This window comes from Magnolia sinica, chromosome 1 (genome assembly GCF_029962835.1).
Source record: "Magnolia sinica isolate HGM2019 chromosome 1, MsV1, whole genome shotgun sequence".
Taxonomy (NCBI): Eukaryota; Viridiplantae; Streptophyta; class Magnoliopsida; order Magnoliales; family Magnoliaceae; genus Magnolia; species Magnolia sinica.
The window spans coordinates 35,584,159-35,610,733 of record NC_080573.1 but is presented as its reverse complement, the minus strand read 5'-3'; the positions used below and the strand labels follow the sequence as shown (position 1 = coordinate 35,610,733).

Sequence of the window (26,575 nt, the reverse complement as noted above, 5' to 3'; positions counted from 1 at the left end):
GATGTGCATGAAGGGTCTGTAGGGTAATCTCTATATACTGCTTATGCTCCTCACGGGTGAATATATCAGGATGTCATTGATGAATACCACAACAAATTAATCAAGATACAGATGGTAGACATTATTCATCAACTACATAAACATTGTGGGTGCATTGGTCAGTCCAAAGGAAATGACCTGAAACTCAAAATGACCATAGCGCGTCCTGAATGCTGTCTTCGGGATATCCTCCTCTCAGACACAAACCTGAAGATAACTGGACCACATGTCTATCTTTAAAAAGAACCTTACCTCTTGTAGCTAATCAAATAAATCATCAATCCTCGGAAGCGGGTACTTGTTCTTAAGCGTGACCTTATTGAGCTCGCGGTAATCTACGTAAAGCCTCAACGAGCCATCCTTCTTCTTCACAAAGAGTACTAGCGCTCCCTACGATGAACTGCTTAGATCAATAAATCCCAACTCATGTAGTTCATCTAACTGCTTCTGCAGCTTGCGCAACTCCAATGGTGTCATACAATATGGGGCCTTTGAAATAGGAGTGATACCGGGCATAAGATCGATCTGAAACTCAGTGTGTCGGTGAGGTGGTAACCCCAAAATCTTTGAAAACACATCGGAAAAACCATAGACGACCGGTAGCTGGTCAATACATAAGGCGAATGTCTCCTCTACGTCACAAGACATGAGGCAAGAAAGCTGCTCTCTTTTGGGCTCAACTATGAACTGGAACTGCGGCCTGCTAGGTATATAAAATGTGATTGTCCTCACGGAGTAGTCCAATATGGCACGATAATTGGTGAGCCAATCCATGCCCAGGATGATATCAAACTTGGACATCGGCAGAACAATCAGATTGGTAGGCAAAAAGGTCTCCCATACCAAAAAGGGGCAAGACGAGCAAAATTGGCCCAACACTACAGTCTTCTTTGCGTCGATACTGACAAACCCTCACGAGCAGACTCCAATGTCAAATCGGTCAATTGGAAGAAATCCTCGGCTACAAAGGAATGTGATGCACTAAAATCAAATAATACATTAGCTATGTATGAGGAAACACGGAGTGTACCCTCGACGACCCCTCCTGATGACTGAGGGTCCTTCTGGGCTTCATAAAATCTACCCTGAGCCTGATGGGGAGGTGCATGTTCCCTCTGCGATCATCACTACTACTACTGCTATGGTGGTATAAACTACTGCCTCTGTTGTTGTGGGGGAGGTCTCGCTGGCTATTGTGGCTACTGCTGGGGCCTCAGCGGAAGGTGCTGCTGTTACTGCTGCTGTGGATGGACACTCATGCCTACGATGCCCTGTTGCATCGCATCTAAAGCAAGCACCTAAGAACTATCCTGGTGGTGGTGCTGGAGGTTGTACTGGTGCTCAAAAAGTTGGGCGGGCCGCGCGCCTCTGCTGCAGTCAATGCTGCTTTTAGGAGCTACCAAAGGAGGCCTTCCCCTTTCGGTCTTGTAAGGCTTGTGTCCTAGTATCATTCTGTTCCATAGGATCTCGTGATCCTTCCTGTCGAATTTCAACAAACTGCTACCTATAGTCATCGTTTACACGTGACCTTAAGTTCCATCATATAAACCCGAGTCGAGTCAACCTAAGACCTATGCCATTGTGACCACGCCATCATCGCGGTTCCAACGTCGCGTCTCATGCACCAATGCAACGCCTGTACTAGGAGATGTGGCCCGTGCATAATCTTGGCCACAGACTACGTGTTGCTAGGCCATAAGATTCCAAATAATAGTAGATTCTCCAAGAGTAATCATGACGGTGACATCACCCTAGCCTCCCTAGGCTAGGATGACATCACCCTACCCCCTGCCTCTTACACATAATTATTTCAAGCATGCCATGCTCCCTTACACAAGTAATGATGCTCTTACAAACTAATCATTTCCTCCCTACATCTCTCTCTCCCTCCCTTTCTTCCTCATTTCTTAGCAAGATAGAGCTTAAACATCCTACCTTGGAGAGAAAAATTCCCCCCAAAATCCAACCACTTTTCCACCCTTAATCCCTCCTAATCTGACCATCTAAAACCCATCTCAACCATTGAAGGAGCCCCATTGGAGCTTTAGAGCACTAGGGAAGAAGAAGAAGGAAAGGTGGGTTTTTCCTTAGGCTAGATTTATTTATTTTTGTGCATGAGACAAGTGGAACCCACTAATCAATAGTGGAGATCCCATCTTGGTCCCTAAGTGTGGTCAATGGTGCACCACACTTGCATGCATGTACCATGAAGAGCCCAGTCTCCATGGACCCCATCATGATGTTTCTTTAATATCCATCATGTATACCCTTGATTTATGGTGGGGATGGCATCCCCACCTTGATTTACTGATTCAAGGGCCCACCCAATCATGGGACCCATCTTGATAATTGCATGGTGTATGTATTGTGTAGTCAGAGGGGCTTATAATGGCGGAGCCCATCCATCACGCCATCTCTCTCTCTCTCTCTCTCTCTCTCTCTCTCTTGTGATGGCGTGGAGCCCATCAGATGTGTTTAATAATCCAGACCATCCAACCAGTGGGACCATCTAGCTAGCCCAACATTTCAACCTATTTTGGGCCTGCATGGCCTATCAGCCAAACAGGTACAAACAGAGAGGAAAACACAAATATCGGCTTCATTTTAAGGTTGTGTGGCCCACCCTAGTGGACCCTACCGTGATGTATGCATTTTATATCCACGCCGTCCACTTGGGAGGCCCACCTTGCTAACGTCCAGCAGGCAGGCCCACCAGCCTGTCCGTCTAGCGCAGGCCTAGGCGAAGGGAGGAAACAGATATCACCTTGATCCAAACCCTGGTGGGCCATGTACAAGTGGACACACTTGATGAATGTATGGGATCCACCATCATCTAGCAATGAACTGTGGGGATCCACCTGATGTATGTATTGTATCCAGCACGTGCCCCCACCATTGATGTATGTGTGGTGTCCACATGGTCCAGACCCTGGACGTGGGACCCACGTGATGTGTCTTGTCCACCTTGTCCAGGTAGGTAGGACGGTGGGACCTCACGTGATGTATGTGTTACACCCATGTCGTCCAGCGGCTATGGGGCCCACGTAATGTATGTGTTTCACCCAGATCCACCTTGGGGTATGTGTTCCATTTACACCGTCCAACAACAGCCGAATTCTGCTAGATAGCAGGGGCTAAACACCCACCGTTAAAAACCTTCTGGACCCCTCTATGATGTTTATAGGGGCCCAGTAGTTGGCCCACTACCTGGTGGCCCACATCTAGTGGGACCCACTGTGATATATGCTTTTATCTAGGCAATCCCCATGTGTGGATGCCAGCAGGATGGGACGTTGCTGGACTGATTGTCCAGTAGCAGGCCCACCCTATTATATGTGTTTTATATCCTTCCTGTCCAACTGGTGGGGCCCATTTTATGATGCATGAGGCCCACCTTAATGTGTGTGTTGTAAGCACACTACCATTTGTTTTTCTAGACAATAGGGCTGACTTGTGAGGCTCATCTTGATGTATATGTTATACACGCTACCCATCCATTTTACTGGATCATGGGCTGACTTATAAAGCCCATTATGATGTATGTGTAACATACATTATCCACCCATTGTGCCTAGATTATGGGCTATTTTATGAGGCCATTTGTGATATATGTTAGGCCCATCTGATGAGGCCTAATGTGATGTATGTGAGGCCCTTGTGTGAGGCCTATTGTGATGTATATGAGGCCCATTGTGATGTATGTGAGGCCCATGTGATGAGGCCCATTGTGATGAATACGAGGCCCATAGGATGAGGCCCATTATGGTGTATATGAGGCCCTTGTGTGAGGTCCAATTGTGATGTGTAAGGCCTACCATGATGTATGTGTTAACATTTATGCTGCCATTCATTTTCTAGCTAGTTTAAGGGCCATGGGCCCCATTGTGAGATAGTCTCTATAGTAGGCTGCACCTTGGGAGCAATGGTGGTTAAATGTCCACGTTGTAAACTTCCCTAGAGCCCATTGTTAGGCCCATTACTATCCTTCCCTTATTGGGTTATCCCAAAACATTGGGCCCCCATAATTGTTAGGCCCATTCTCATCTTCCCTTAGTGGGCTAACCTAAACTGTTGGACCCCCATTATTGATGGTTCTTCCACCATATCTTGTAGATTTTTCCAAGCCATAAAGCCCATCTCATGCTTATTGGGCCTCATAAGAAGCCTAGTTTACTACGTGATGGAGCGAGGGAGGAAGCCCACTCCTCTTTCTTAGGCCCATTTTTTATATGAGTAGGCCATCTAGGCCCATCCTTGATATGAGGAGAGTTCATCATCACCGTAGATGGAAGGATCTATGATATCAGATTTGGTATATCCACTATTGAGGAATGATCTTGATATTTTGGTCAATATCCACGATCCTTCTGTGGACCCCGTCATGTATTTGGGACGATTAATGTGCTAGTTTAGTTAAGCTAGTAGGACATTCTGAGTACGTGCTAGCATAACATCATGATACATGCCCATATGCATCATTTGTATGCTTGTTATGAGGAGTACTACTAAAAAGGGGGAAAAGGGTATGGATAAAAACCGTAGCTAAAGACCTATGGCATAGGTTATCATCCATAGCACGACTGCAGTCGTAGGTGCAGTAACCATAGGTCAAAAAGGTATGGCTATAAATTTAATTCGTAGCCATAGACACTAATAGCTATGAATTACATCTGTAGCTATACTTTCTGCAACGAAATCTACATACAGCTATGGAAAATGATTGTAGTTAAAAGTATGACTATATCCGTAGCTATTGGTCGAAGTGAAAAATGGCTACAGTGTTTAGATCTAAGGCTACGGCTATTAGCCGTAGCTAGTTTCTATTTTATAATAATAATAATGGCTTACGATTGCTAGTGCATGCCCTGATATATCAATTCATCTAAAAATTTCAGATTTAACGATAAAAGAAACAATCAGAACAAAGAACTCACAACAATGCTTTTATGTAAAGAGTACCAAAAGCTCACGCTTATAATGAGATTAACATATCAGCATTCGATATTAAAATTGGGATAGCAGCTGGCATATATCAATAGAAATGGTTTTCTTAACACGGGAGAAACACAATCCATAATATAGAGAAATAGAAGTCAAATCACCAAAAAAAAACACCACTACTATGAATTACAAAACTAAGGGGAGAACAACCTACCCAACATCAGTGGCACCCCAAGATATAAACCATTGCCATTATCATCGTTGTATTTATATTCACGAAACCAGAGAGAGTAACCTTAGGGATCATACATATCCCAAAGTCCTACAAGAAGAAAAAAAAAGTTGAGCAGCCAATTCAAACCCATTAAACCTGATTATGCTCGACATGAGGAATTAAAGATGCCAGATATGTGATAAATCCAAAGACTCATTCAGCATATTAACAGATCATTCTCCAAAATTTTATGGGGAGATTCAAATTAGGGGCTTTTTAGGTAAATATGAGATGAAGAAATTAGAATTAGACAAGTAAATGACATTAAGAAAAAGGACAGAATTCAAGTATCTCGATATTCTCATGATATAGGGAAGGGTTTCAGTATATTATCATAATATTATTAGGGCTATAGAGATATTTTGAAAATATCAAGTTATCATTGGGTATACATGTCATTTACCAAAAATGCCAGGATAACACCACTATATTGTACAAATATCAAATATATTTGTCATGTGAGATGCGAAATTATAACGGTCTCAAAACATTTTAGCTAGCATAATGGGTGTCTAGGTAATTTATCAATGAAGACTTGGGCAGTGTCTTTTTTCCTTTCATATTGAAATGCATCTAGTTGGAAATAAAAGAAATTGACAAATGAAGAATACAATCTTATGAAAACGAAGTATTCTTTGTTTCATGCAAAATGTTTATCTGTGGTAAGAATAGTTGGGTTGACCTATTGAAAGTCAACCAAATGAGCCTTAATTGAACACAAATCAAGCATGCTTTGGTAAATTAGGTCCTATTACACTAAAATACAATTTAATTTTTTTTAAAAAAAAAAATCCACAAAAAAGATGGTTAATCTTTTATCTAACTTTTTTTTTTTCCCAGAAAGGTTCATTTTACTTGGATTCTTCGAATCCCACTCAAATATTTTGTTTTGACCCTCAAAATAAGCCTAAATCTACAATGACTTTCTAAGCTTCCTCTATGGTTGAAATGAAAAAATAAGAAGAAAAATGAGAGAAACTTTGGAAAAGAAAATTCAAAGTTGGGCCTGTATAGCTGTATCGGCCTATAACAATGCAAATATGCCTGTGCAGCCAATACAACCTGATACAACCCAGTTTTTAACTAGGACCTATATGAACCTATATTGCATATCATATTGAGCCAATATAGCTATATCGGCTAATACATTATGGATATTTCAATCCATGTTGTTCACTGATCAAAACTTGAAATGGAAACAACTGTGTTAATGGAACTTACATGGAAAGGTATATAAGTATGTTTGCCATTAACAAGTCCCACAGTGAAGCCTGTGTATGCAGCCATTGCACCATGAACAACAATCTGAGCAAGGACTGTGCAACATACATTATTTGATGCATTGATTGGAATAGCCCAGATCATATATGTTGGATCTGCAAAACCATCACAAAATTAAATCAGCTCACTTATCATAATTTTTGTTAAATGTCCCAAGAGAAAGAAACTAATTTTTTTGGCTACAGACCTATATATTTGAGATTTATCACCATCTTCTGTCTTCTTGAGAAATAATCCTCTAGATTACAAACAAAACGCCATGAAATTAATTGACATAAGACACAAGAGTCCATTTTGCAAAAAATGATTTTGTAGTTATTTCCAGGTCCCAATGAAAGACAGCCAATTGAACATGACCTTGAAATATGTTGTTACATGATCTAGAGGTTTCAGCTTCCAACATTCGGATAAAAGCCAATGACATAATAAGCCATGACAATTGATTCTGTCAGGTCCAAAAAATAGAATAGTTGTACATAAAAGCACGACAATGATGAAACCCTATAGTCTAGTCAAAGAGAGCAATTGGTGCATCTAGATCATCCATCTAGTGGACCACTTATAGTGAACAAACAATAGAAAAATTACACCTAGGGTCAGGAATTACACCAAATTTATTTGGTTTTCAAACCTTCAAACACCCTTGCAGGAAAAAGGAAAATAAAATAAAAAAGCACATGGGTTTCTTTGTTTTTTTTTTTCATCAGCATGTTATTGTGGGCAGCACCACTTAATGACTTAGACTTAGCACATGTGAGCACAAGACATCGTATGTATATGCACAAATGCTCAATCGTTGAGAATGAATCCTAAACTTAAATTAATTTTTTTCATCTTCTATTTAGGATTGAACTAAGGTGTTAGTGGTCTTCCACTAAAGGGATGGCCTCCACTTGTGATATTAGACAAACCAGTCTTATGAATACTAGAGCCATGCATGATGAGAAAGAAGCTACACATTCATTGATGAGTAACCATACCTCTGATTTTTTCAACTGCACTAGTTGGCTTTTAAGATTGTTGGCCTCCTCTTCAACAGCCTCTCTTAAATGGATTTCATTTTGAAGCAACTAGTTGACTTCAACAATTTCCTCTGCAACAGATACTGGGCCTTGTGCACCATGAAGAAAATAGAGACAGATAGTGAAAGTGAATTATGAATGAAAATGTTGTGTAACCAAGCAGGACAGAACTAATTAAGCTAGATGATTGAAATTTACAAGTGGACATAATGATGCAAGTGTGATAATCAATTATACAAACCAATAAATATCAATACTAACTAAATGACATAGACAACAAACCTCATCAACTTCAATGCTCAATTGCAACAACTAATTTTTCAGTACTGCAATTTCTTCTTCAAGTTCTTCTTTTCGATGGGCTTGATCTTCCAGCATATTGCAGAGCTTTAAAATCTTAGCATTTCCAGCTACCTAGGACACCCAAGAACTTTTCTTAGATTGTTAAAAGAGTTGAATAACATTTTACATGCAAATGTCCTATATTACCCCACTCAATGGCCAGTTAGACCCACCTGTTGAACTGCCATGATATTGCACTCACGATTGGCTAGAGAATCAGAGATTCAATAGAGCTCCAAGTACACAAGGTCAGAAAACATTGCTAAAATAAAAAATAAAAAATGCTAAAGCCATGCATGTAACTGTTGACAAAATTTACTAGATGTCTCTACTTATGATTCAGATGAAATGAGAAAAGATCATGACGGAATTTCATGGTAAGAAAGGAGGAAAAATATTGTTGCATTTGGTATACATGATAATCAAAATGCATTGAATGAGAGTAGTCCACACTGGTTTACAAGAAGAAATTCAGAATTCTTAACATTTCCATCAAGGCCTATCCCAATTATTTGGGGTAGGCAGAAATTCAAAAATTCAACACTCATACATTATATGAAATTGGAACCTTTTAATGAGTATGCACACCTCATCAAATTGAACACTTCCAACTCTTGATAATTGTCAGCAATTAGATGCAAACTCTGGTCCCAAATACTCTGCAACTCACCACATTAAAAAAACAAAAGTCAAAAACATGCTTCAATATAACAAATTTTAAGATTCAACAATCAGAAAAAAAAAAGTATAGAAACAATAACAAGGAAACATTTTCATGCGTTATATTCAGGGTTGTTTGTTAAACACTTAAAAATGAATTCATCTCATTTTAGTTACTCATAATATGTATTAGAGATGATGAAGGTTGGTTATTAAGATTCTTTTTAATCCTGAAATATGATCTCTGATACATGATAAAGATTGATGAATATGAGATGAACTCAATTTAGGCATCTACCAAACAGTCCCTAAATGTGGACAACTTCTAGATTAAATAGAGCACCACTCACAAACCAGTATTTTTTTAATGCTTTATAACTTTTCAGTCCCATGTTGTTGAGTCTTAACCTATAGAAATTGAACAATAATAAAATTAGGACAAGATATACTAGTGTAGCAGCAAAAAACTAAATTCATGAAAGAGCCAAAACCTATTAGACACGACATGGATAGAGTAACATAGGTTAAACAAGTACTATTCTGAACACTTAGGTGTCTTCCTTTACATTCCTAAGCTTCAACAAACCCTTAATCAACCCATGGTAAACACCCACATTAGGCTCTCTTATCCCCTACATAAACCAAAGCAGCTAATGTTGCATTATTAGCACTTATCCCTCTCCTGAGCATTTCATCGAACACCATGTATGCTTCATCCAGCTTCCCCTTTTTACACAACCATGTGATCAAGATCCTATATGAAGGGAGACCACATCATGAAATCTCTCCATCTTTATAGATCTGAACATCTGCATCGCATCGAAAATCCCATCACATTTGTCATGAATCAAGCAATGCAGCACGTGGCCCATCATACCAATGGTCCAGATCACAGAAAAGAATAAAGATAACAAATCATGAGAGAGATATAGCATTTTAAAAAAAAATTCAAAAGGGTCAGCTCAACTCTAAATACATCTATGCTGAGGAGTAGTCAGCTACAACATTGAACGACTATGATTCTAGTGCTGCCACCTTTTTCCCATCCAGACATCAGCAGTAATAGCTCCTTCTCATCCTTTACTGAGAAGAGAAGCAAGTTGTAGATCCCACCAGATGGACCATCCACATTCACTGACTAAGCAATGCTGGTTAGGAGCATGAGTTAAGGTCAGCCCCAAATAAAAGAATGCACACAAAGACACTCAACCCAGTCTTAAAACCTTGATGGGCATAGACACGAGTTATAAAACGAGTGGGGACAGTTGACCCATCAAGATTTTGGCATGGCCCACTATTGGAAAGGCTTGGGCTTGATTTCTATGCTTATGCTTCAATCAACCCATTTCTACAAATTAGGCCCCCGGTATGGTGATCCAGACCGTTGATCTTATGTTCCCTACTCCTGATGGGGGATTCTACAAATTAGGCCCCTGGTATGGTGATCCAACCCTGTCTTACCAAGATCCAACTGCCTATCAATTGCATCACTTAGAATGAGATATGGTCCTATGGATCTAACTCATCCAAACATGCATTCATTGCTTGTACAGAGCTTTTACATAATAATAATAATAAAACATTTAATCTCAAATTCAAGTCACAATAATAAGGAAATCAACAAAACCTCATAAATGTAAGGGAGAGTGAACTTTTGAAGAGGAAGAAGCCTCAATGTTAGGGGGAGTGAAGTTGAGGGAGAACTGGTGAAGGCAATGCTGCTGAAGATCCGATGTTGTTGAAGGAGGTGTGAGGGTGTGGGAGCTCGAGAGAGGGAGAGGGAGACGACGAGGGTGCTAACGGTGGTAACGAAGAGAGAGAGGGGATTGGGGAACAGAGAGAAAGAGAAAGGAAGATGAGAGAATAAGGAATGTAGAGAGTGAGAGAGAGAAATGCGGGGAGATTTGGGCACGACTCTGTTTTTAACGCGCGCCCAATTTTAGGCATAAGGCCATGGATGGTCCCCTCAGGGACTCTGTGCGGCCCACCATGATGTATTTGCTTAATCCATTCCATCCATTAATTTTATTAAAACATTTTAGTACATAATCCATAAAATAAAGTATATTGAAGGCCCAAGTGGACCACACCATAGGAAGTACATGTGATTTAATCTCCATGTTTCCTACCGCGCGGTCCACTTTATCCTTTAATCAAGCTAATTTTTGGTTTCATGCCCTATAATAATATTTCAAAATAGATGGATAGCTTAGATAGAACACATATATTTTTAGGCCCTATGGAGCCCCTTACACCACCGTTACGTATTAATGGTGTGGCACATTTTTTAGTTAAGAATTAAATCCATAGTAAATGTAGCTACGGTTTAAATTCGTAACAAAAAACTAACATGGTTTGTAACCTTTTTCCCTTTTTTTAGTAGTGAGTGATTGATCACAGCATAAGGCATTGGGTTGATTATTTATGAGACTCATTGATAGATGGAGATGCCCCACATGAGTGCACGAGGTATGCATAGGATTGATGCATGACTGGATAGTATGACTCATGCATCTTGTATTGTGTAATATGATCACTAGATGCCTTAGTGACATAAGGGTTGTGGCCTCCACAGGCATAACGTGGATGACAGAATTGGATACCAGAAATACTTATTTCTAGTACTAGGCCATGATGGATGTCCCTAGGTGAAAGTCCCAAAACCCTTATGGTACTAAGAGTATGATCCAACATCGAGACCGAGTGGATACATGAGTGCCCGAGTGCCGAATACCAGTAGGAAGTGTCTCTCATTGTGCCATGGTTAGTTGGAAGGGGGTGTGGCCTTATCCGCCCATGATGTAGGGGGCAAAGCTAGACTGAATTTGACCCGCTTGAAAATGGGTCCGCTATTGACGAGTCGGGTAGATATTGGCTAACTACTGGTCAGGCGGGTAGTGAGGTCTCTTACATTCATATTGGTTGGGCGCATGGGGGAGGGGTAGTCATTGTGGAGTGCATTAGACCCCGATGATTTTCCAGAGATGAGTCGTACTGATATATGATCCCAGATGAGGACTGGTATGATTGTATTACATCTTGCATATGACATCTGGCCATATAGGCCTTGTATCGCATAACTTTGGTACGACTGACAGCATCATGGACTTGCCAGCATTTTTCTGCATTACTCTGATATTGCATACCTGGCACATATATTGTGCACACACTCATACCACCCTCTAAACTTTCTATAAGCTTATGCACGATCGTTGCGTGCAGGTGATGCTAGGACGCAGTCGAGTTGAGGCAGGAGCATGTAGCTGAGCTTCTGGAGTCTCCATTATCTATATTATATTTCCCTTCATGCCTTGTACCCTAAAAGTTTTTTATTATAGTGGATAAGTGGTGATGTTCTTGTTGCTGTGGGTTATGCTTATGGTTATGCTTCTTGGCCAAAAAAAATTTCATGTTGAAAATCCTCCTTGTAGGATCCCAAGATCGGAATCCAGTATATGGGTACTGGGAGCCGAGAATGGGGTACTACAGAAGCTGTCAGCACCGAATTTGGTGATTGGGAATTTTCTGAGCCCGATTTTCGAGTTTGGGCCATGACAGGAGTTGGTATCCAAGCATAACTTGGGAATAACTAAGGATAATGTCACATATCTGCTATGATCTTAGAATGATTACGTCCCTGAGTTCGTAACCTTCTGATTTAGTTCCCTAACGGGTGTGTGTTCAAGAGCCCTTGAACTAATGGGCCCTTTGTTCCTCCTGTAGGACATGTCGCCTAGGAGAGCGACCTAAGTGACTCCTGCCTCACCACCTAAGATTCTCATTCCCCCACCTGAGGTTCCCATTCCCCCACTAGAGATTCGTGCTCCCCCGCCTAAGATCCCGCTCCTCTACCTGAGATTGGTGCGACTTCGACCGTACCCGTGAGTGCCGCCCCATTTACACAAGATGTTGTAGGCTGTGATCGTTGCCCTCCAGGGGCAGGGCAGGCATCCCACCGAGACACCAGAGTAGGTAAAGCAAGAGCAAGTGAGTGCCCTATTACGAGACTTTCTCCAGCTCGATCCCCCGTGATTTCAGGGAGAGCTCGATCCCAAGTGGAGAAGATTTTTAAGACCATGTGATGTATTGTGGGTCCCTCTAGCAATCTTCTTGAGAGCGAGGCCGAGCATGGGTGGGCCTCAGTAGCCCGTGTTTTCGGGCTTGATTTTGAATGGATATGGGAGGACTTTATGAACTGGTTTGATCGAAAGTTATTCCCCGACCACATCCAACAGCAGCATGCACTCGAGTTTGAGACTCTAGTTCAAGGGGATATGACTGTAGCTCAGTATGAGGCTCGCTTTATTGCACTGTCTAGATACATAATGTGCCTAGTTGATAATGAGGGGCGAAAGGCCCACCGTTTTGAGAACGACCTATGTTATGGTCTCCAGGGCCGTGTTGTTAGCCATATGCTTCAGACCTTTGAGGAGGTAGTACAGAGGGTCCAGGTTTATGAAACTGAGTGGGATGATTCGTAAAGGGATCGTAGTTAGAGGAGAGACTAGAAGAGGAGGGCCCCCTCCAGTGGCTCCTAGCAGTAATAACCTCGATCACTGTAGAGGTATACCACCCGTCCAGCTGCTAGAGCACCAGTAGCACTGGCAGCACCTTTAGGAGCACCACAGAGGTTGTTTCCAAGTACTTATTATGGATGTGGTGAGACGGGACACCGTAGGTGGGAGTGTCTCCACCCTCAGTAGTAGTAGTAGTAGCCGAGAGTGCTGCAGCAGCCTCCACCACAGCAACCGTGACAGCAGAGACCCCATAGCAGCAGTAGCAGTACCGGCCTCCAAATCACAGTAGTAGAGGTAATAATTTAGGCTGCCACAGCAGCAGCAGCAGGTGCAACCTCAAAGGGGACTTGCACCTCCCCAGTCAGCTCAAGCTAAATTTTACGCGGCCCAGCAGGACCCACAGTCATCAGCATGGGTCATTGAGGGTATTCTTCATGTCTCTACATGCATAGCTCAAGTTTTGTTTAATTTAGGTGCATCGCACTCTTTTATGTCCGAGGATTTCTATTGTTCGACTAGATTGCCATTAGAGTCTGCTTGTGAGGGATTGAACGTGTCGACGCCCTTAGGGAAGACTGCGGTGCTCAGTCGATTTTACTCGTCTTACCCTATTTTGGTTGAGCAGACCTTCTTGCCTGCTGATTTGTTAGTGTTGCCGATGTCAGATTTTGACGTCATCCTCGACATGGATTGGTTCACCGAGTATCACATCATATTAGACTGCTTCGTGAGGACAGTCACATTCTGTATACTTGGCTTACCGCCATTCCAATTTGTTACCAAGCCCAGAGGAGAATAACTTTCTTGTTTGATGTCGTGTGCCTTAGAGGAGTCTGCTGCGTTAATCAGTTGCTAGTTATTTGTGATTTTCTCGATGTATTCTAGGAGATTCCAGGGTTGCCACTGCGCTGGCATATTGAGTTTCAGATTAACTTTATGCCCGGTATCATCCCTATCTCAAAGGCCTTGTATCGTATAGCACTGTTGGAGTTGTGAGAACTATAGCTGCAGTTGGTCGAGTTCAGTGAGCTAGGCTTCATTAGTCCGATCAGTTCATCGTGGGGAGCACCAGTACTATTCGTCGGGAAGAAGGATGGCTCGTTGAGGCTCTGTATCGACTACGGCGAGCTCAACCAGGTTACAATCACTAATAAATATCCTCTTCCAAGGATAGATGATTTATTTGATCAGCTGCAAGGTGCACAGTTCTTTTCGAAGATTGACCTGCAGTCCAGTTACCATCAGATATGGGTTCGAGAGTAGGACATCTCAAAGACAGCTTTCACAATGTGCTATGGTCACTTTGAGTTTTAGATCATGTCCTTCGGACTGACCAATGCGCCTGCGGTCTTCATGTAGTTGATGAATGAGGTCTTTCATCCTTATCTAGATCAGTTTGTTGTGGTGTTCATTGATGACATTCTGATCTATTCAAGGACCCGTAAGGACCATGAGCAACATCTAGAGATTGCATCGTAGACCCTCCATGCCCAACAGCTCCATGTAAAGCCGAAGAAGTGTGAGTTTAAGCAGGAGGATGTGAAGTTCCTCGGTTACGTGGTGACAAGGGGGGGTGTCGCAGTTGACCTCTTGAAGATAGATGCAATGCGTCAGAGGGGCCAGCCCACGAATGCGTCTTAGATCCGCAGTTTCCTTAGTCTAGTGAGCTATTATTGACGCTTTATTGAGGGATTCTCTCATATTGTAGCACCATTGACCAGGTTGACCCGGGAGAGTGCAGAGCGAGCATTTGTTAAGCTGAAGGACCGCCTCATGTCTGCTCCTGTCCTCTCTCTTCCCTCTAAGAGTGAAGGATATGTGTTATTTACCGATGCTTCGCATGTGACTTGGGTGTTGTCCTGATGTAGCACAGGAAGCCAGTGACTTATGCATCATAGCAGCTCAAGGTCTATAAGTTGAACTACTTCATGCATGATTTAAAGTTAGTAGTAGTCGTCTTCGCACTAAAGGTGCGGAGGCATTATCTTTATAAGGTTAGGTTCGAGCTCTTCTCTGACCACAAGAGCTTGAAGTATCTCTTCTCACAGTCTGAGTTGAATATGTGGCAGAGATATTGGATGGAGTTCCTAAAGGAATACGATTTTGATCTTCAGTACCACCTGGGCAATGCGAATGTGGTGGCGGATGCCCTGGCACATATGATGATTCAGGAGTGGAAGATGCTTAAGGATGTGGAAGAGTATGACTTCAAGATCGGTCTGTAGTCTTCTATCGTGTAGTTATCGAGCTTGTCCATTCAACCATCTCTTATCGCAAAGGTGATGAAGGCCCAGTAGACAGATGAGTCACTGCAGAGTTATCAAGCAGAGGCGGCATCTGAGAGTCAGACAGATTGGAAGATTGGTTCTGATGGTGGACTTCACTTCCGATGCTGATTATGTGTCCCAGATGTTCCATAATTGCGCAGGGATCTTATGACTGAGCCATATCGATCGAGGTTTTCTATCTACCCTGGCTTGATCGTTTCCGACCAAGACCCGAGGTTCACATCTAAGTTTTGAAGGACCTTTCAGAAGGCGATGGGGTCTGCCTTACAATTTAACATCGCGTATCATCTGCAGACTGATAGGAAGACCAAGAGGGTCAACTAGATTCTTAAGGATTTACTTTAGGCCTGCGTAATTGACTTCTCGGGTAGTTGGGATGAGCATTTACACCTGGCTGAGTTCGCATACAAAAATAGTTATCAGACAACTATTGGTATGGCTCCTCTTGAGGCCTTATATAGCAGACCTTGTCGATCTCCTAGTTGTTGGGCCAAGGTTAGAGAGCACCATCTCCTAAGTCCCAAGCTTGTGCAATAGACATTAGAGGTTAAAGATATCATCAAGCAAAGGATGCGCACAGCTCAAAGCCGACAGAAGAGTTTTGCTGATCATCGGCGTTGTCCCTTGGAGTTTGCAGTTTGGGACCAAGTATATCTCAAGGTCTCACCCGTGAAGAGTGTACATCGATTTGGAGCGAAGGAAAAACTTACCCCAAGATTTATTGGACCTTTTAAGATCAATGGGTGTGTTGGCACTGTGGCCTATAGGCTCGCCGTACCACTTCAATTGTCTGACATCCATAACATTTTTTATGTTTCTATGCTGTGGAAGTATGGGTCAAACACATCCCTATAATTGATTGGCATCCCCATTAGGTCAGTGAGAATGCTTCCTACATTAAGCAGCTAATTCAAATCCTTGATCGGAAGGAGTAGGTCCTCCGGACCAAGGTCGTTCCTTTAGTGAAAGTGTAGTAGGGTCACCATAGTGTTAATGAGGCATCTTGAGAGCACGAGGCTAAGATTCGAGAGCACTATCCCTATCTTTTGTTGGCTGATTATGCCTTATGTTGTGTTTTGATATATATATATATATATATATATATATATATGCGATGCCATATTTTCCCTTCCTTCTTGTTTTATTCCACATGGTAGTGTGAATTTTGAGGATGAAATTTTTATTAGGAGGGGAGAGCTATAAGGCCTGTGTCCTAGTACCATTCCATTCCTTAGGATCCCTCGATCCTTCCCATCGAATTCCAGCAACCCGCAACCTTTAGTCAGCGTTTGCGCATGACTTTAAGTTGCATCTTATAAACTCGAGTTGACTCAGCCCGAGACCTATGCCATTGTGATCGCGCCGTCATCGCAATTCCAACTCCACGTCACATGTGCCAATGAGATGCCTAGACTAGGAGAGGTGGCCCGTGCATAATCTTGGCTGCAGACTACGCATTGCTAGGCCACAAGATTTCAGATAATAATAGATTCTCCAAGAGCAATCATTACGGTGACATCACCCTAGCCCCATGCCTCTTACACATAATCATTTCAAGCATGTCATGCTCCCTTACACATAATCATTTCAAGCATGCCATGCTCCCTTACATGAGTAATGATACTCTTACATACTAATCATTTCCTCCCTACATCTCTCTCTCTCTCCCTCCCTTTCTACCTCATTTCATAGCAAGAGAGAGCTTGGATGTCCCACCTTGGACAGAAAAATCCCCCCCAAAATCCAACCACTTTCCACCCTTCATCCCTCCTAATCCAACTATCTAAAACCCATCTCCACCATTGAACGAGCCCCATTGGAGCATTGGAGCACTAGGGAAGAAGAAGATGGAAAGGTGGGTGTTTCCTTAGGCTAGATTTGTTTATTTTTGTGCGTGGGACAAGTGAGACCCACCAATCAATGGTGGAGATCCCATCTTGGTCCTTAGGTGTGGCCAATGGCCCATCAAGCTTGCATACATGTACCATGAAGGGGCCATTCTCCATGGACCCCATCATGATGTTTCTTTAATGTCCATCATGTAAGGGGTCATATATACCCTTAATTTATGGTGGGGATGGATCCCCACCTTGATTTTTCGATTTAAGGGCCCACCCAATCATGAGACCCATCTTGATGAATGCATGATGTATGTATTATGTACTTAGAGGGGCTCATAGTGGCGCAGCCCCTCCATCACATTGTTTCTTTCTCTCTCTCTTGTGATGGCATGTGGCCCACCTAATGTGTTCAGCAATCCAGACCCTCTAAGTAGTGGGACCGTCCAACCAGCTCAAAATTTCAGCCTGTTTTGGGCTTGCATGGCCGGTCGGCCAACACAGGCCCAAACAGAGAGGAAAACACAAATATCAACTTCATTGCAGGGTTGTGTGGCCCACCCTGGTGGACCCTACCATGTTGTATGCATTTTTTATCCACATCGTCCACTTGTGGGGCCCACCTTGCTGACGTCCAGCGAGCAGGCCCACCATCCTATCCGTTTAGCATAAGCCTGGACGAAGGGAGGAGATGGATTTCACCTTGATCCAAACCCTGGTGGGACACGAACAAGTGGACCCACCTGATGAATGTATGGGATCCACCATTATCCAGCAATGACCGGTGGGGATGCACCTGATGTACGTGTTATATCCAGCATGTGTTCCCACCATTGATGTATGTGTCGTGTCCACACCGTCTAGAACCTAGACGTGGGACCCACGTGATGTAAGTGTTTTGTCCACATCGTCTAGGTAGACAGGACGGTGGGACCCCATGTGATGTGTGTGTTGCACCCATGCCGTTCAGCGGCTGTGCGACCCATGTGATGTATGTGTTTCATCCACATCGTTCAATAGGGACGGTGGGATCCACCTTGGGGTATGTGTTCCATCTACACCATCTGGCAACAGCCGGACACTGCTGGATAGTAGGGGCTAAACACCCACCGCTAAAAACCATCTAGACCCCTCTGTTATGTTTGTAGGGGCCTAGCAGTTGGCCCACTACCTGGTGGCCCATCTCAAATGGGACCCTGTAACGGCCCTAGTTTTGGGCGCTTAGTGGCATAAGTTTGTACATGTAGGAAAATAATGGATATTATCATCATCGTTACTAATAATAGAAGCATTGAATTTTGGGGACGAAATTCTCTTTAAGGGGGGTAGATTGTAACACCCCGTACTTTTCAGTACTCGGGTGTTACCGTATAACCGGGATTTAGGATAAATGCAAACCTAGCTTAGTGAACATTCACATGCATCCTAGTTTAAATCTGACCGTCGAAGGTGATCCCCATCCACATATCAAACCACCTAGTAGTCAAATAATATATGCTAAGTATATTATCTTATCTATTTATTATATTATAAATTTTACACAAACATGGATCAAAAGATTATAAATGTATCTTGATATATTACTTATCATATAGAAGTATATGAAAATATATTATAATAAGAGTAATATATATATTTAATGTACCTAAAATATTATGAAAATAATATTTTATTGACTAAACATAATTTTACAACATATAATTGAATTATAAATATTAATGTAGTATTGAATATTTTTATAAACATGTAAACCAAAAATTATTAGATATATGAATAAAATTTTATATTATTTAACAATGTAATTTTAAATAGGATATTAATAAAAGCATGATTAATAACATGATTAATAACATGTTAATATTAGAAATTATATGTATATGTGTGTATGAGATTTTAATTATTTTAATTATAAGTAATATACAAAAGTAATGAAGTATATATTAACATTTGTATTGGTTAGTAATATGTGATGAAAATTTACAAATGGACCATTAGGACCTTTTAACCATTGACGTCCAATTTTGGAATCATCTGACCACTAGATTGGCAGGAAACCACCATTAGGACTGCAAATCAAGTTGTGGGCCCCACCTAGACAGTTATCGGCCTGATCTTTGATCCCGGGCCCTGCATGGGGACTCCCAAATGGAATGGATGGAGTAGATTTTCCACAATTATCACGATGGACCCCATACCCGCATCGCATGTGCACCACAGTGGATGCACTCGCTGTGCACTGTAATAGCAGAGTATTCAAAGCTCCTCTGACCAAGCTTTCTGTTAAAATAGAAAGTCTCTCTCTCCCTCCAGTTTTCAACGGCGGACAGACAACCGTCTGTGTCTATGATCATGGCCTATGAGGGTGGACCCGATTCCATGATCCAATCTGTTCATCTTGTAGAGGGTGAGATTTTGACCACAACCTTGTTGGTCACTCACCTTGAAGCTCCCATACAGGGTTGCAATTTCTAGCGCAAGAGAGCCATTTGTGTTTCTTTTCTTTTCATTCCCAAAAAAATGGAAAGCCCGATTTTCTTCCACATTAGTGATCCATGTGAGGGCCTCTCCTCTAATCACATGCCCCTGTTTTAGACGTACCAAACCATTCACGCACTAATCACGTGTTAGGTTTTCTATGCAAAACCAACGCCTATCCCTCCCACGGTTTTGAGAAAATCGAACGGCTGTATTCAATCCGGGCCATCCAGTTCTCATCCAATGGCCCTAGAGAGCTAGGGTTTTTCCATAAATGAGGAGAATCGAGTAGCCGCAGCTGGTCTCCACCTCTTGCTGTAGCTCGAGCAAAAAATGACCGTTTCCCTTCCACCAGCGAACCCACCACCCAAATCATCCTAAAGATTCAAATGAGCTTATCCATAAGCTCCCTAGGGTTCATATGAACCATCCCATGCTGTCAAATCGGAGGAAGAAGTCTCCATTCGAGATCCGCCATTAATAGCGTCACCTTCTTCCTCACCGATCCACTGCACCCGGCAACCCAAACCGAGTCGAATCTGGCCAGATTGGCGTCCTCAATGGGACATTTCTGACTAGAAAAGAGAGAGAGAGAGAGAGAGAGAGAGAGAGAAGATGGAAGAAAGGAGAAGGAGGAAGATGGGTGGTGCGGTTGTTGCACCGCACTAACACAACCAACTCAAACCGGGCCGAATTTGGACCGACTCCAGATCGAGTCACACGTGGGACTGATTCAGTCCAGGCACCACTGGTCCTTTGCACGTCCAGGAGGAGGAAGGAAAAGGAGAAATCAGTGAGAGAGAAGGAGCAGAGAAAGAAGAAGAAAAAATGGGGAAAGAATAGGTGCGGTTGCACCATCACCAAGCTGCTGCACTAGCTTGACTCGAGCTGAGTCTTGCGTCTGGCCCAGTCCAAACGTTTCTGATTTCTAGCTTATTGAAAACAGAGAAAGAAGAGGAGAGAGTTAGGGATGGAAGAAGACAAGGTGAGAGAGTGAGTTGTGTAGCTGACGAGTCGACTCGACTCACCCGAGTTGAGTTGGCCCATCATTGAGTCGAGTCCAGCCACCTTTGGACTTCCCAGACGCAGAAATGAAGAAGGAAAGAGAATGGAGGGAAGAGTGGTTGTGTTGGGCCGAGTTAACTCGGTTCGAACCGAGTCATCAAGGTGAGTCAACCTTTCCTCTCCATTCTAGCCTTGTTCCGATGCACTGTTATCATTTGTTACCATTGTTGTTATTAGGATTATTAATATTAGATATGGTTAGCCATTAGTAGACCATTATGCTAAACTGGTTATTACAAACAAATTTCAATTATTAAATATTAGTATCCTGTTTATTATTCTTAAATATTCATTTTGGATAGTCGTTGGTGTCACCACAATGATTATTTTACTACATTAACTAAAATTAATTATAATACTAATGTTAACAATTATTTTCTAATTATTAAATTAACATGGTTACTATTTCCATTATTAATAAGTTTGTTAAATATTAAGATGCATGACCATTAGTAAATTATCTATTCTAATGATAGTTATTATATACAAGAAATTAAAATTAATGCATTGTCTTATCATAGATAGAATATCATAACATTAATTATCATCATAATAATTATTAACCAATATTAACTATAATACTAATGTTAGTAAATATTTTATAACTATTAAATTAACAATATAAATAATTACACACCACTAGGATTCAACCTTAAAAATCTAGCCTAAACCCAAACTCCAGGATGAAGACCCTAATTCCACATTAAAAACCCTAAGATAGATGACTCAAACCCTAGGATATGATCTTAAACCTAGGAAGTGCGTGGAACTTGGATCTAATGATGTAAGCTCATGATATGTGGTAGGATTCAATTCTAAGGGCGCAAGCACTTAGCGACATTAGTAGGCGATTCAAGTAGAAGGTGATGATTCTTCCCCTTGAACTTTCCATCTTCTCATTAGCTTAAGTTATAGTTTTTATTAAAAATTATAATTGATATCTCTCTCTTATAAGCACATGTGTTAACTGGTGGAAATCGAATTGCTATATTGCCTGCTTACTGTTCATCCTATATATTTGTTCATGCTTGTGGATTATTTGTGTATTGCTTATGGACTTTAAACCGGTACATTAGTGGGAAACCCCCCACCTATAAATGTACACCCATACTTGAGATGTAACCCGACTGGTTGTGATTAAAATGGACTTTCGACTTAGTGGTTATTGAGTGGTAGTCTAAATGGATCATTAATGAGGGCCTACCATCCAAGGTTGTTGTGTCCAATAGTTTTCAAGGATGGTCTTTTATCACATGGTTTTGATACTCGCCCTATGAGGCCTATTTTGATAGTTGCCCTATGTGACTTGTTTGATATCGCCCTATGTGGCTTTGTTCTGGTATTTTCCCTATATGGGTTCGATGTTTTATACCGTACAACCACGTGATGGTAAGCCCCATATACTGTAATATGATTGGCCACTAGTCCACGGGTTTCCATTAAACATCCTAAGATGGTAGCCTCATGAGCTAGGGATGGTGGTAATGGGACACTATGCCCGAGCTGTCGGCCTACGTTGGGCCATGTGCTCCCCATAGTGACCTTTGAGCTTATCTAAATTGGCTGGTTGTAAATGGACTAATAATGACTTGGCTAATCATGCATGCGTGACATACTACGATGGCTTGGATCATTATGCCCATACGATTACGCTGCGTGAAGCGCTAATGACCAGCCGATCGATTTATGATGATGACTTGGATTACTCATGCCCATACGATTACGCCGCGTATTGTACTGATGACCGGTCACATCCTTGGGTGACGACTCCATTGCCTGTCTGGATGTTTTTCCTGGGGCACTGATCGTCCGGATGATTTACCTGGGTCGATGATTGCATTCATGCATCCATGCACCTAATAAGACTGCATTTACTCTGTTTTGGTTGTCTGGATGTTTTATACTATTTCTTACCTAATGCGGCGGTGTGTAATCTTGAAGGGAATTCACACTGAGTTGGCCACTCACCCATCAAATATACAACCGTACAGGTAGTACAAGTGGCTTTAGTGATATGTATGTTTAGACTTGATGAGGAGCAGGGTACAATTGCCAGGGATGCATGGCTGTATTTACCTGGAGGAGTTACGTGATCTTACGGCTTATATTTATATGCTTTCCACTATACTTCATGTATTAAATTCTTGTAAATCTTGTACTTGTTAAATTCAGAGAAATTGGTTTGTATAAGTCATTATGGGCATATTTGAATGATAATGAAATTTTTCTTTATGTCGATTTGTCCATACTATGCTCATTTGCTTACTCTGATAAAAGAAAATATTATATCTGACCATCCTTTAAAGTTAACACTCGGGTTTCTGGGACACGGGTCACATACTCAAGTCCTGAAAACTGGGGCGTTACAGACCCACTGTGATATATGCTTTTATCCAAGCCATCCACCTATCTGGACACCAGTAGGTTGGGACGTTACTAGAATAATTGTCTAGGAGCAGGCCCACCCTGTTGTATGTGTTTTATATCCTTCCTATCTAGTTGGTGGGGCATGCATGAGGCCCACCTTAATGTGTGTGTTGTAAGCACATTATCCATCTATTTTTCTCGACAATAGGGCTGGCTTATGAGGCCCACCTTGATGTATATGTTATATACGATGCCCATCCATTTTGCTGGATCATTGAATGACTTGTAAAGCCCACTATGATGTATGTGTTACACACACTATCCACCCATTGTGTCAAGATCATGGGCTGTTTCATGAGGCCCATGTGATGAGGCCCAATGTGATGTATGTGAGGCCTTTGTGTGAGGCCCATTATGATGTATATGAGGCCCTTATGTGAGGCTCAATGTGATGTATGTGAGGCCCATTATGATGAATATGAGGGCCGTAGGATGAGGCCCATTGTGGTGTATATGAGGTCCTTGTGTGAGGCCCAATTGTGATGTGTAAGGCCTATAATGATGTATGTGATAACATTTATGCTGTCATTCATTTTCTAGCTAGTTTAAGGGCCATGGGCCCCATTGTGAGATAGTCTCTATAGTGGGCCACACTTTGGGAGTAATGGTAGTTAAATGTCCACATTGTAAACCTCCCTAAAGCCTGTTGTTAAGCTCGTCATTGGTGGTTATCAGTTTCTAGGATGGTTGGGCCTGAGTTTGTTTAGACTTAGGAGGAGTTTATGGTCCACTTCAACCAGAAGTTCTTTCTTGAGCATGTTAAGGAGCAGAGGGCGATTGAGTTTGAGACCCTAATTCAGGGTGATATGAAAGTGTCCCAGTATAAGGCCCATTTTTTAGCACTTTTCTGATTCACTTCCTACCTAGTTGACGACAAGAAGTGTAAGGCTCACCATTTTGTGAGCGGCCTGCGTCCCACTCCTCGTAGCCGTGTGGTGGGACATTGCTTAACGACATTTGACTAGGTCATTCATAGAGTGTTGGTATATGAGGAGGACTAGGCCATGTCTTAAAGGACCCGAGATTAGAGTCAAGTGGAGACGGGAAGAGGAAGGCACCTTCCGATAGCTCCCAACAGCACCGTCAGCAGAGGCAGAGGGGCCGATCTGAGTTTAGGCAGCCCGCAGCGTAGTCAGCAACATCATCATCAGCGTGGCCAGCCTCTCCTTCCTCCAAGCCATTTTTTGGTGTTTGGTATGGATGTGGCCAGACAGGGCATCAGAGGCGTGGTTGCCCTCACCCGTTCAGCAGCAGAGGCCGCCATAGTTGCCTCCTCCCCATCCTCCTTAGCAGCAACAGTATTAGCAGTGAGCGTAGCATCAGGCTCCTGCTCCTACGTCTCCTCCTTAACAGTGGAGGTAGCTAAGTAGGCCTCCACATCGACTACATCAGCAGCAAAGACAGCAGCAGCATAGGGGACATGTACCTCCCCCACAGGCCCTGGGTCGAGTATATATTGCCGCACAACAAGTGTAAAGTTAGGATCCACAAACTTCAGGCTTGCTTCCTTTGCCACCTCAGGGCAGATTCTATTTTACGTTGCAGGCGCATGGCCAAGACCCGCAGTCTTCTTTCGATGGAGTCATCGAGGGTATTCTCCTTATAAGTGCTATAGTTTATATCCCTGTCTGTTGTCAAATTTGTGGTGCCAAAATCACTGTTATATATAACTTGCATAAGTGAAGCTCTCTCAAGGATCAACATTCATGAACAAGCTAAGCTCACAACAAGCAAAGCTCACAAGTACAAGGATCAATCTTGAATGCAAGAACTGCTCACAAGACAAGACTCAAGCTATAAGACTTCAAGAAGAGTACAAGACAGTTTGTAAAGAACTCAAGACACTTTCAAGATTGAGCTACATCAAGATTTCAAGATTGAGCTACATCAAGATTTCAAGATTGAGCTACATCAAGATTTCATGATTGAACTACATCAAGACTTCAAGGCTCATACTTCAAGGTCACTGGTTCATAATGTTTCAATGTCCTTACTTCATGGTTGAGGTTTGACTGACCATAGGTTGACCTTAGAAGTAGGTCATTTTGGATACATAAATCGAATGTTTATTTTACATAAGTTTGGTCTATTCTTCGACTAGTCCTAGGCCTTCTTCGACTAGTCCTAGAGTTGCTTTGACCAGTCTAAGAAATTCCTCGATCAGTCGTGAGTTTGTTACAAATTTCAGATAAAATCTGTTAGGCTTCGACTAGTCCACGAATCTGTTCGACCAGTCGAAGGAACAGTGTCGACTGCATCTTCGACCAGTCGAAAATCTTCGACTCAAAATCCAGCGATATTTTTCAGGTTCTTCGACCAGTCGAAGGTGACCTACGACCAGTCGTAGAACGGTCAAAGCTTATCGTGCCTGATTTTTTAAATATCTGTTATTGCTCTGACTGGTCGAAGAGCTCCCTAGACCAGTCGAAGGCGCGATCTGCTCACCTATAAATAGTACACGAATCTCAGAAGAAATTATTGAATTAATTAATCCATTCAAGCCAATCTTCGTCGAATTTCTGAGAGATAATTTTGTGCTCTATCTAAGCTAAGTGTGCTTATTTAATATTCTCTTTCCTTAGCTTTATTTAATTGATTTTGTTTCTACTATTCCAATCTAATTTGATAAGAGGAATTGTTATTCCCTTTCTTTGAAATCAAAATCAATTAAGGCAAGCCCTATTTGGTTTAATTTAAAATCTATTAGAATTAGAACCATTGTAATCGAGTACTGGACATTGAACTTGGACATTCAATCATCTACTTTGATTTGGTTCTACCGGGCTGTTACAACGAAGGAGATAATCAGGTATTTTACATTTAATTGTAAATTCCTTTCCGTTTTGGTTTCTTTCAAGATTTGCCAGAAAAATCTTGTTGTATTGGTTATCTGAGGAGAGTCAAGAAAACTCAGAAGTGGGGTTTTTTAATTGTGTAAGCCCACAGACAAAGACACAATTGTAAAGGTTTTGGGTGAACCTGGGAAAACCTATTTTGTTAGTGAATGCTAATATCCCCTGTGTGAGGATATTAGGAGTGGAGTAGCATTCTGTGTGGTTGTTGTTTAACAATTGGTGAACACACAGGCGAACCACTATAATCCCTTGTGTTGTGGTTAAATGATTTATACTTCTAATCTTTAATTATTCTTTTGTGGGATGTATGTATGGTGGTGAATGTTGTAATCATTTAATTCAAGCATTGTGAGAATTTTGTAATAGTTTAGAATTTATTTTCTGCTATTCCTTTATCAGCTTGCTATTCAATTTCCTTTAAAAGTTGTTCCAGCAAGGTTGCCCTGCCATTTTTATGGTGTATGGCTGTCCCTAGAACAATACATTTGTGATTACAATTTATTTCAATTCAGTTTGTATTTATTTCTGTATTCCTCTTCAGTTTGAGATTT

General features: G+C 41.9%; 1 long non-coding RNA gene across 2 annotated transcripts in view; it reads right to left on the bottom strand.

Annotated features, from left to right (window-relative positions):
• Positions 1–7,661, bottom strand: part of LOC131245618 (uncharacterized) — a 52,970-nt gene extending 45,309 nt beyond the window's left edge. Inside the window, exons 1-4 of one of the 2 annotated variants that reach the window (XR_009170926.1) lie at positions 7,516–7,661; positions 6,723–6,773; positions 6,476–6,630; positions 5,195–5,302 (exon numbers count right to left, since the gene is read on the bottom strand). This is a non-coding gene — a long non-coding RNA (uncharacterized LOC131245618). Of the gene's footprint in view, positions 1–5,017; positions 5,303–6,475; positions 6,631–6,722; positions 6,774–7,515 lie in introns of those variants that run through there. The other variant, XR_009170922.1, reaches the window with a different exon arrangement.
• Between the last annotated feature and the right edge of the window lie 18,914 nt (positions 7,662–26,575).